The 10,788-nt window shown below is 46.8% G+C and overlaps 1 pseudogene; it reads left to right on the top strand.

The window, feature by feature from the left end:
• The first annotated feature begins 3,426 nt into the window (after nucleotides 1–3,426).
• On the top strand, nucleotides 3,427–4,026 carry LOC115333074 (annotated as a pseudogene).
• Nucleotides 4,027–10,788: the final 6,762 nt, after the last annotated feature.

Raw genomic sequence — 10,788 nt, 5'->3', positions numbered from 1 at the left:
TGACTCGGTTCCTACCCGCTGAACCGGATGCCTCGCTGACTGATACATGGTGTCAGAAGTGGTTCGAACGTCATTACAAGCCCTGCGGTAGCCTCAGCCATGGAAGGACTGAAACCGCCAGAGCCGCTCCAGTTTTCAGGCAACGTTGCTGAGAACTGGAGGCGTTTCAAGCAACGGTTCGAAATCTTCATGACCGCTACGGAGCCACCCGCCAAAAGGAAGGAGGGACAGAAGATCGCGTTATTGCTGCATGTTGCCGGGGAGCAGGCCGTGGAAGTCTACGACACCTTCAACGTCGAGGGGGAGCAAACCTTCGAGGCCGTGGTAGAAAAGTTTCATAACTACTGTTCTCCCAAGAATAATGAAACGTACGGATGCGAGAGCAGGCAAAAGGTGAGCTGTTTGAGCAATTCTACTGAGACCTTTTGTTGAAGGCTAAGACCTGCGAATTTGGCAGTTTGGCAGACTCAATGATCAGAGATCAAATAGTGTATGGTATATCGAACAAGAAACTACGTCAAAGGCTGTTGCGAGAGCAGGACTTATCGCTTACCAGAGCAGTGGACACCTGTAAAGCGAACGAAATAGCGGAAAAACAAAACAAAGTTTGGGACAAGCCAGAAGAGTCCGTTCTCAGTATTCACCAGACAACTAAAAGACGTACGACTGTGCCAGTGGAAGCACCACCTAGACGAGACCGCTGTCAGAAGTGTAACCTCATTCACAAAGGAACAGGCTGTCTAGCAACAGGAAAAGAATGCAGGAGATGCCATCGCCAAGGTCATTTCGCGTCTTGCTGTCCGAAGCAACCGAGTGAACGCGATAACTAACGAAAACGACGATCAAGCCACGGATGCCGGGAGTGACTTTGAAATTCTGGAGGTGGGAGCACGCACTTCTGCAAGTAATCAAGCAGAATGGCTGGTACCGGCGAAGGTAGCTGATAAGGATATCATGCTGAAGATTGATACTGGAGCCCAAGCAAACTTGCTGCCACTGTCGTGGTGGAAACGAGCAGGCAGGAGTGCGGATTTGCGAAGGAGCACGGCAATTTTGCGCAGTTACAGTGGCGGCATAATTGCACACGCAGGAAAAGCATCCTTGACTGTGGAGTGCAACAACACAAAATAACTCATCAAGTTCTTCATTGTGAAAAAGTCGCGGGCTCCCATTCTCGGTCTCCAGGCCAGTGAACTCCTTGGACTCGTGAATCGTGTTTCGGCAGTTTCCTGCGATAACTTGAGCGCACTTACCTGCGAATTCCCCGAGGTGTTCCAGGGGTTAGGTTGTGTGAACCGGGCATACCAGATGGTGCTAAAGGAAGGAGCCAGGCGAACGGTGCAAGCGGCCCGGCGAGTCCCTCAAGCTTTGCGGCAGCCACTGGAGAGGGAGCTGCAGCGCTTAACCGCCGCCAACGTTATCCGGAAAGCGAATGAGCCAAGTGACTGGGTGAGTCCTTTGGTTATTGCGCTAAAAAAAGACGGAAAGCTCACGGTATGTCTGGATCCCCGGAACATAAACGAGTGGGTGAAGCGAGAGCATTACCAACTTCCCAAAAGGGAAGACATTGAGGCAGAGCTCTCCGATGCACGATGGTTTTCAACCCTTGATGGAAATTCGGGGTTTCACCAAATACCGTTAGATGATGAGACCACGGGAATCTGCACATTTGCTACTCCATTTGGAAGATACCAGTACCTCCGGCTACCATTTGGAATAGCTTCTGCACCGGAAGTATTTCAGAAGACCATGTCTCAAATGCTTGAGGGTTTACCCGGAGTTCGAGTATACATCGATGAAATTCTGGTGTGGGGTAGAACACAGGCCGAGCACAATGACAGATTACGGGCTGTACTGCAGAGAGCCAGTCAAGAGGGTCTCACGTTCAACATGAGCAAGTGCAAACTGGCCCGCAAGGAAATTGAGTTCTTGGGGGACGTTATTAATGAAAATGGTATCTCTCCAAGCCCAGCTCTCGTTAAGAGCATTCACAATTTTCCACAACCAGTAAGCAAGAAAGAAGTGCAAAAATTATTGGGGTTTACATACTACTTTGGTAAATTTTTGCCTAACTTGTCCTTGAGGACAACGTTAATGCGCGGAGTTATTAAGGACAGCTCAGTGTTCGAGTGGTCTGACGCACACCAAATGGAATGGGAACGTTTGAAAAATCTCATATCTACAACCCCAGTGCTCGCACTCTTTGATCCGGCAAAACCTACGAAAGTATCTTCGGATGCTTCAAAATATGGAATAGGCGCGGCGCTCTTACAATGACATGTTGAGGGATGGAAACCAGTGGCCTACGCTTCAAGAGTCTTGTCTAGTGCGGAAACACGCTATTCGCAAATTGAAAAAGAGGCTTTTGGAGTTACTTATGGTCTTGAAAAATTCCACCACTTTGTGTACGGGCGGCGGGTTATAGCGGAAACTGACCATAAACCTCTGACTGCGATTGCACAAAAAAGTGTAGGAGATATTCCACCGCGCTTGCAGCGTTTCTTCTTGAGGCTCATGAAGTATGAGTTCCAGCTGACGTACGTCTCTGGCAGAGATTTGGTGGTTCCAGACGTCCTTTTGAGAGCACTTCCTTCTGGGCAGGCAAGTGGCACAGAACTAACCGATGTTAAGGTGCATGCATTGGAGCTTGAGCACAGCCTAGTAAGTGAAGCAACAAAGATTCAGCTCGTGCGTGAAACTGCTCGGGACACTGTCCTCACGGACGTAATTAACTCTCTCCGAGCAAACCTCCCTATTCATGGCCAGTACAAACCTTTCACCGGGGAATTAATAGAAGTATCTGGAGTTTTGTTTAAGGGCGTAAAGGTGGTCATCCCAGAGACCATGCGCCAGCGAATACTCGAGAGGATACACGATGGCCATCTTGGTGTCAATAAGTGTAAAGCACGAGCAAGGCAGCTAGTTTTCTGGCCCGGCATTAATGAAGATATCACGAGAATGATTCACCGATGCTCAATCTGTCAACAGTTTGCGTACAAGCAACCGAACGAGCCACTAATGATGCGTGATGTTCCAGGCTTACCATGGACGCGCGTTGGTGTAGACCTCTTTGAGCAGGCGGGGAACACGTACCTAGTTGCCTATGACGCCTTTTCCAACTTCCCAGAGGTAGAGAGGCTCAGAAAGGCAACGTCAGGAACTGTTATTTGGTCATTAAGCAGCATGTTTGCTAGACACGGAATACCTCTAGAGGTGTCCAGTGACAACGGTCCACAGTTCTCGTCACGTCAGTTCCAGAGTTTCGCTTTGAAGTATGATATTAAGCACACCACGTCCAGTCCGCATTTTCCACGTTCCAACGGGCTTGCAGAAAAGGGTGTGCAAGTGGTTAAACGAATACTGCGGAAAACTGCTGAAGCTAATGAAGACTTCTGGCTGGGATTGCTTGGTTACAGGTCAACACCCCTGGAGGATGGCCGGTGCCCCAGCCAGCTTCTAATAGGACGCCGCATTAGATCCCGTCTTCCTGACTTCGCTCCAGCAGTTCCAAAACCAACCAGAAAACACACACAGGTTAACACCAAAGGATGTCTTTTGAGGCCACGACAGGAAGGTGACATGGTACGTCTGAGGGACGAAGGACAGTGGGTCACAAAGGGCCAAGTGTTAAGGAACGTGGCGCCTCGTTCTTCACTGGTTGTCACGCAGGATAGCCGGGAATATCGACGCAACAGAGAACACCTGTGACCGACGAATGAAGACCTGATGAGTTCCGATCACTTTGAGGAGCACCTGGAGGATTCCCCAGCCTGTGCCCTGACCAGCATTCAAGCTGCACCGGCTGCATTGACCCCAACAGTGCAGCATGATGATCCAGCCATCACAACCACAGTCGCTACTTCAACGAGAACTCCGACCAGCTCCCCAGCTGCAGTCAACTCCGCAGCGAAAACAGAGGATGATCGGGCTAGTGAACTTGGACCACGTGCTGCTCGGACATCAACCCGAACTGTGCAGCGACCCTGAAGGCTAAGCTACGATCAGAACTTCCAGCAGCAAACGTAATGTGCTTTTGAGTTATTCCTTTTTATACTTCGTGTTTTGTGTAGTTTGTTTATTTTCGTATGTATTTCTTGTTGGTTTTCCATAGTCCAAAGAAAGGGAGATGTAACAGTCATGATACTAGCGCCACCGCCACACTGAGTGGTAGACGACAATAAAGACGAAGTGACTTGGTTCCTACCCGCTGAACCGGATGCCTCGCTGACTGATACAGTAGTACATAATTACTTACAGCGCGACTGGGACAAGGACAGACAGAGGAGAAAACACAGGACAAGCGCTCAACTAGCAACTGATTCTATTGAAAAGAAAAGACATGTGATGCAAAACAGCGGGATTATGTACAAACTCTTGAGAACACAGAAAAGAGCCCCTTGTAGAAGAAATGAAACCTAGCAAAATGGACAATTGGGCGAGTTGGTAAGAGTTCATAATTACAGCGCGACTGGGACAAGGACAGACATAGGAGAAAACCCAGGACAAGCGCTGAACTAGCAACTGATTCTATTGAAAAGAAAAGACATGTGATGCAAAACAGCGGGATAATGTACAAAGTCTTGAGAACGCAGAAAAGAGCCCCTTGTCCCAGTCGCGCTGTAAGTAATTATGAACTCTTACCAACTCGCCCAGTTGTCCATTTTGCTAGGTTTCATTTCTTCTACAAGGGGCTCTTTTCTGTGTTCTCAAGACTTTGCACATAATCCAGCTGTTTTGCATCACATGTCTTTTCTTTTCAATAGAATCAGTTGTTAGTTCAGCGCTTGTCCTGTGTTTTCTCCTCTGTCTGTCCTGGTCCCAGTCGCGCTGTAAGTAATTATGAACTCTCACCAACTCGCCCAATTGTCCATTTTGCTATGATACAGTAGTAACTCAAGAGCTTTGGATGTCATGGATAAAACGTTGCATGTAGCCGCTCAACGTCTATACAGGAAAGGGCGTTGCGGTCAAATGCGTATATAATCGCGTTAATCAACACCATCAGCACTACCTATGATCAAAATCAGTATCATCAGCACCACCAGAGCTTAGCCCCAGTCGACATCATTCACCACGTAAAAATGCGGTCTTTTTTTTTTTTTTTTTTTTAGTATGTACGTTTTAATCCTACATGACGGTACGCCAACACATGTCGAGTTAAAGCAGTTGTTGGGAGCTACTCCCGGTCCAATGTTTCTCTGCCAGGCGTCACGTCAGCATCGAGTTGCGATTGTCTAGTGGCTCAGCTGTTCATAAAATCGCTTGTCAAAGATCGCTCCAGAATCGGTTACCAAGGAAGCGGTGCCCGTGCGGTTCCGCTCCCGATGCGAACAGTTATTTACGCGGATCTTGTTGACACTCTTTTAGTTCAAACGTATTTTCCTTGGGCGTCGTCTCCCTCCCGTATCCCCGAAACCACGAAAAACGTCGCAGAAATTAGTTTATATGCTCGCCATTTTGCTGAGCTGTGCGGGCAGTTCTTTTGTAGTTTTTTTGGCAACGATGGTAGTTGTGGTAACTTTGGAGCGAACGAGTGCGTTGCAGTTGAACAAGGTGGCTATCCCGTCATCAGAAAAGGTCGGCATTCGGGCCCGTTTAAATAGACATTTCGTGGCGTCAATATTACATCGCACGTACATAATCCTTAAACCTCCCCAAACAAGCGTTGCCGGGAAGACCACCGGTGACGAAAACAAATGGTGGCCAAGTCTGCTGTTACTTTCTTCACCACAGCGCCTCGGTACTACGTTCAGGCCTATTGGCGACGTGCGCGACCGAAAGCGTCGCTGTGGTCGGCCTTCCACGATTGGCCGAACGCTGACTATGACGTCAGAAAAGGATTTATCATCGACGGAAATAAGAGGAATGAAAGAACTTTAATTTTGACGGTGTTGGCAGTGTTCCTTTTAGAGCGCAATGATTTCCAGCTTCCACCATGCTATTTACAAACACCATCGAACTTGTTCTTTGCAAGGTAATGACGTCACAAGGGGGAACCCTAGAAGGGCTTCATCAAAACATCTCGCCGCTAATAGTAATCTCTATGTGTGAGCGTACTTCCCGTTGTAGCGCTGCTCTTGCTAAGATGTCACGACCTTCCACTGTGGCCGTGTTCCAAAATTTACTCGATCTTACTCTAGGGTAAGGGATTTGTACCTTGGCGTTCGAAAACCTACCCTCGTCCAGCGTTGTTCAATGTGTGTTGTCACGTGTTGTCGGATCCATTTGATTAAGATTTGGAACACAGCCTGTAGCTTCAAAGACATCCACGAGGTGGATTTTGGTTATCGTTTTATTCAGTTTTATTGACGCTTTCTTGTTTTATTCTAAGAAATATTTGTGTTCGTGACGTTCTACTTTAACCCGCTTCATGTTTATGCAAAAAAAAAAAAAAAAGCTCCGGAATTTGGTTTTTGTACTCCTTTAAGAAACATTTACGTAGTGCAAGACGTTGTGAAATATAACTCTCGCATTTCGAAGACAATCCACACAGAGATTTATTATGTAAATAATTACAAAAGCGGTGCGATTTTGGCACGTGCCGTCGAAATTGATTTTTTATTATGCACACGACGAGACGGCGTTTTCGTGGCAAAAACGCACAACAGTCTCCGGAATGTGAACGCCCCCGCCTTCAAGAATTTCGACAGGGGAAACGACTACGGCGGAGCAAAACATTCTCCAATCTTTGTGCCATGCCGCTTGGCAAACATGTAGAAATCTGTAATAATTATAGAGCAAAAAAAGAAAAACAAAACGAAGAAACATTAAAGACTCGTTTAACGTAAAGTAAATGGAATGCAAGTGTACCCCTTTGTTAGCGTTTTTTTAAAGCTAGAATGCGGTAGAAGCTCTATCGAATTACTCTTTTTTACTTTTTTTTTATTCAGAACGTTAGGAGCGTTAGAAGTACAACATAAATCATTGCAACGTAGACAATCTCGCAAAGAAATTTCGTCTGTGAAAGTCATTACGACGTCGGGAGTGTCAGGTCGTTCATACAACGGGGAAAATGTGTATGCTCCGACATCATTTGCATGAGGCTTTATGATAAATAGAACGTCAGGGGTACCCAGGCGCTCACACTTGGATTTGTCACGGCATGGCACGTGATTTATAGAACGGTGTACTAACCGCTTTGCTCATCACGAAAGGTAAACACCCAGCACAGAGCAAACGAAGCCTACACCGGATGATCGAGAATTGTGCTTACGCAACTAAAAAAAAACAAAAAAATAATAGCAAAAAAAAAAAAAAAAACACGGAAAGCACACAAGAATGTAAATTCCGAACGTTTGCGCAGCGATGAGGAAAACATGCTAAGGAGCGTAGCTTTACAAAGTGCTTTCGTTAAACGAGAGCAACACTTTTGTTCGCGTGGCTGTGTCGGCATAACATACAAACCATACACACTTTAATAGAAAATAAACAACATGTAAAATAACATTGAACAATCTGCAAAAATTGGTTTCTCAACGTATCACGCAGCGATTTACTGCAAGCGTGCCAGCAGGTGGGGAAATATTACTGTAAAAAGATCAAGAAATAAACTTGCTTCGTTTAAAAAAAAAAAAAAAGTGAATCAGAAACTTGTTTGGGGAAATCTACGCCGCCACTTTGCAGACGACGGACGCGTAGTCAGAAGTAGAGCACTGCACGGGCCCGGGCCAGCCCGAAAGCCCGAGCCCGGCCCGGCCCGCGGGCCGGGCTCGGGCCGGGTAGCACGTATTTTCTCGGGCCCGGGCCGGGCTCGGGCTTGAACAAAAAAGTTCTCGGGCCGCGCCGGCCCGGGCTGGCCCGAGCCGTGCCTGGGCAATTTTGTGTCGTAAATAATAAATTGTTGTTGATAGCAAGAAGTTTGCTCATTAATCTTTTAGGTTCATTGAATACAAAAAAAAGCGAAGTGCAAATTCACTACAGCGTCGTTAAAAATAATAACTAAAAGACAGCTTGAAGCTAGAAAGCCTTCAAGCTTTTTCCGTGTGAGCGAGGGTTGTGTTATAAGTTGTAAACAAAATAAAGTCCCAGTCATATGCTTGTCAACCTGTCTGATTCATCGCTCTCAAAAATATCTAGTTCACTATTAGGAAGATTTAGAAAAACGTACGCAAGCGCTTTGGGTACCGTAAAAATAGCGTTGCGATGTAAAACCTATGGCGATGCTAATTTTAGCTTGCCCAAAGTGCTTGAGTACGTTATTCTAAGACTCCCTTATTGCGCGAACAAGCGATCGTCGTGTTTTTATGCTTATCTCATAGAATCAAAACGCTGTTTTCAAAAATATTAGTGTCTTTAGAAGTGCTCATCTGGGCCACAGACCTAAACGGTATACTTTGGTGCCTACTAAAACCATTTCAAAGTAAAATTCGAAAAAAGAGCCAACGTCCTGTTCGCGGTATCAGTGTCGCGCAGTGTACAAAGTCCGTTCCGCGCTTGCACGTTTTGGGAACCATCTTGAAACAAACGTTTTAAGGGGTTAACTAGGAATATATTAAACTTAAGCTTGCCTGAAAGGGTTGTATATTTTAAGAACGCGTTGACATGTAAAGCTACTTCAGAACATATTCTTAAACAGAAAAGGTGCGCAGACCAGGCTTAGAACGATGGAGACTTTTTGCGAAGAGGTTGCGATGTGCAGGGTCTTATAAAAGTCGGTTGAAACGGGACACGTTCAAACGCAAAGGGTGCTTCGGAAACTGGTTCAAATAAGAAGGGCGTTTAGGGAATGGGTCGAAACAGGACAAATTCAAACGAGAAGGGCGTTTAGGGAACTGGTCGAAACGGGACGGGTTCATATGGGAAGGGTGTTTAAAGAATGGGTCGAAACAGGACGGGTTCGAATGGGGAGCTCGTTTCGGGAGCGGGTCGAAACAGGACGGGTTCAAACGGAAATAAGTTGTTTCGGGCTACAGCCATCGGGCCGGGTCGGGCGGGGCCTTGAAATTAACAATTCTGTCGGGCTCGGGCCGTGCCCGGGCCGTGTCTCTTTCGGGCCGGGTCGGGCCGGGCCAAGAAATTTAAAGTTCTGTCGGGCTCGGGCCGGGCCCGGGCCGTGTCTCTACCGGGCCGGGTCGGGCCGGGCCTAGAAATTCCGGCCCGTGCAGTGCTCTAGTCAGAAGTGCTCCCGACGGATGGCGTACGCCGCGTCGAGGGAGCGCCGATCGATTCAAGTTATGATAACAGACGATCCCGCAAATGAGAAATAGAGAGAGAGGGTAATGTTTATTGGTCCGAAGAGATTACACAATTTTCGACCCTCTTGATCCCTTTTCGAGCGCGGGTGGCAAATCCGAGAGCCTGACCTTGCTTTCAAATCTTCCTTGGTGTGTGACGATGAACAGTGGGTGATGATTTCGTGTTTGTTTTGCCGAGAATCGGGCACTATCGGCCCCCTTCTGTGAAGTTTGGTGATTTCGGGTTAGACTCCGCGGGACAGGTAGTCCAGCAGACGCTTATGGCTCAAATGTCCAACGGGACTGAATGTCCACCGAGTCTGAATGTCTAATCGGTCATGTAACAGGCGAGATGGGCTGTACCACGGAACGAAATATCTAATCGAGACGGAATGTCCATCAAGCCTCAATGTCCAATGAGGCAAAAGATACAACCGAGGCGGAATGTCCAACGAGCCTACGTCCAACGAGACGCAATGTCTAACGAATCTCAACATCCAACGAGACGGAATAGTCATGGGATCTGGAATGAACCTTGCATAGCATTTAGACGTTATTATTTTTTTTCGAATAGTTTATAACTGATAGTTATGGCGGTTGCTTCGGGACATGGTCGTTACAGTACGCAGTCGTTTCGGTACCGGGCTTTTCGATGCACGGCTATTTTCGTACGCTGCTGAGCTTGTCCCGCTGATGTTGCCTTTGTCAAGTCCCCCTAATGAAATTATCATTATTCTCGTAGATTATGGCAATTAAACATATAGTAGCAGGAAATATAAGTACTGTTAATGTTCATGCGCCAACAAAACAAAGGTGAAAGCTCAAGACATTTATGATCGGAATTTTTGGTCCCCAGAACAAAAAGTCGGTCCTGATATAAAAATGTGTGATAAAATGGAACGTTTCTTCCATTAAGTCTTGAAACACGAAAGAATAAAACACATAAGGACGCACATACACAGACAGGACAGTTGTTTGAATCAACAACCGTCATTTATGATGCCTCCTTTATGAGTCAGCACTTCTCTAACCCAACCCTTGGAGAAAAGAGGAAGAAACCCGCAAAAACAGAGAAGATAACCCCGATCAAAAAAGGGGGAAAAAAAGACAAAGAACCAAGATACATTAAAATAAAAAAAGAACAAAAAAAAAATAAAGAGAAGGGGAGATTTCATTTCCCCTAGAAAAGAAGAGAAAAGCGCAGAACCAGGTTGTGCCCTCACCGCTCCAACTCCTCTCTCAGAAACTCAACCTTTGCCTTGGTTAACCTAAGGGAGGGTGAGGCATAATTAAAATAATTCCCGGCAATTCTAAACGATTCATTAGTTTCTCGTCCTCCTCTGTCGTCGTGTCTTTCGATGACTCGCGTAGGGTGGAAGTCCGGCTCATAATTTGAACAAATGCGGTTGTGCTCCACTCTGGGATTAAGAGAGTCACTAAACGCACAGGTCACCTCGAGGAAATCTTCACGGAGGCTAGTGTTGACGCACCTACTTGTCTGTCCGACGTACCTATCCCCGCAGAAAGAAGGAATACGGTACGCCAGCTTTTCGTCGCAGGGGACAAATGGGTTGGCATGCTGGACGGAGCAGACTTTGCGAGCACTGCTGTCATT

The sequence above is a fragment of the Ixodes scapularis genome, unplaced genomic scaffold, assembly GCF_016920785.2.
Source record: "Ixodes scapularis isolate PalLabHiFi unplaced genomic scaffold, ASM1692078v2 PGA_scaffold3__209_contigs__length_174095766, whole genome shotgun sequence".
In the NCBI taxonomy this organism is placed as follows: domain Eukaryota; kingdom Metazoa; phylum Arthropoda; class Arachnida; order Ixodida; family Ixodidae; genus Ixodes; species Ixodes scapularis.
Note: the sequence above shows the minus strand (reverse complement) of the source record. Positions and strands in the feature narration are given on the sequence as shown.